We start from the raw sequence: 1,554 nt of genomic DNA, 5'->3' as shown, positions 1-1,554 counted from the left end.
AGGCTACGAAACCAAACTTATCTATATTTTTATTATCATCATTTTTTTTTGTTTTTTTTTTCAAATTATATACTATCCCTTTTTCTTAGTTGTTACCTTTAATAAAATAACATAAATAATATAATAATTCAATGTGTGACTGTAATGGTCTTAGTAATTTCAATGGAAAATTTGTTGGAATTCTTATTATAGCTTTTCTTTAACTTGAGCTTACAGGTAAGTGGAAAAATTGAAATAACAAGTTGGAAGATAAATATCTTAAAGAAATTGAATAGAAAGAACAATGCAAAATTGATAAACCCTAATCTAGATTTCTAGGCAGCTTCGAGGTAGCCTGAGCCTCTTGTGTGAATGAGATTTGCTTCAAAGCAATTTCCTGCCTATCTGCTGCCCCTCCCTCCCCCTTTTATTGTAACTCTTGATTAGTTGGGAATTAAGGATAATAGATAGAATAGACAGTTATTTTTTCTTCTCCCAAATGGTGCCGTTTGCCTTTGAACTTACTCCCTTGCCAGTTGTCAGCCACAGGAGCTTCTTCATCTCAGCCCTCCACGTAAGTGCTTCTTTTCCAATCTTGACCATATATGTGCTTACTTTATCTTTTTACTGCAGGTAAGTCTTCTCCAATATGCCTTCTTCATTTCTTCCCCTGGCCTCACCTTCCTTTGGTTTTATGTCCAAGAATAGCTTAAACGCCCTCTATGGATCAGGGATAGACTTTCCATCCAGTTTTCTTAAAAACTGACAAACATGGTCTTTTTTAGTTAGATTCCCAAGACTATGTCAAGCATGTTCTTTATGAAAATGGGGCCATAAATCATGAATTGCATGATGCACATCTCCACTAGGATACATCTTAAGAGTCAATAGAAGATTATCTAAAGACTCCTTACTTAGACCATCCTTAATGAATTGTATTTTATCTTCACGGTTTATAGATACCATTCCTAAAGAACGACACTGTGTATTACAAGTTCATCTGGCACATCGATGATAAACTTTCAATCGTTTTGCATGACGTTTCTTTGCAAAAGTACTTTTACCTGTCCTAGGCATGTATGAAATAAAAGAATTGGAAAACTCACCTAATAATCGAACCTGTGCTTCAATTAGCCAGCGAATCTCTTCAGGAATTTTATGGTTCATTAACAACCTCAATCTTACACACCTAGTTCGGTAAATTTTTGTAATCGTATTTTGAGGCAAAGCGGGAAAATACTTTTTTAATTTTTTAAGAGTGGTGTCCATTTTTTAAGATAAGGAGTGAAAAAGAGATTCAAAGAAAAAAGAAGGAGCAAGGAATTGAACAAATATATACACAGATATCAGTTATCATAGGAAACTGAAAGAACTGATTTAAGAGTTACAGAGTACCGTTATCCACTATTTAACCAGAGTGAGAGAGACTAGTAAACCAAGAGTTACAAATAAAAAAATAAAACACAAAAATAATATAAGGAAAATAAAATAATTAACTTTTATCTACAAGATCATTCAAACTAGTGGATTCATTTTCACTAGAAAAATTATCAAAGTAAACTTTCAAACAATATC

This window comes from Populus euphratica, unplaced genomic scaffold, assembly GCF_000495115.2.
Source record: "Populus euphratica unplaced genomic scaffold, PopEup_1.0 scaffold448.1, whole genome shotgun sequence".
Classification (NCBI taxonomy): Eukaryota; Viridiplantae; Streptophyta; class Magnoliopsida; order Malpighiales; family Salicaceae; genus Populus; species Populus euphratica.
This window is presented reverse-complemented; position numbering follows the sequence as displayed.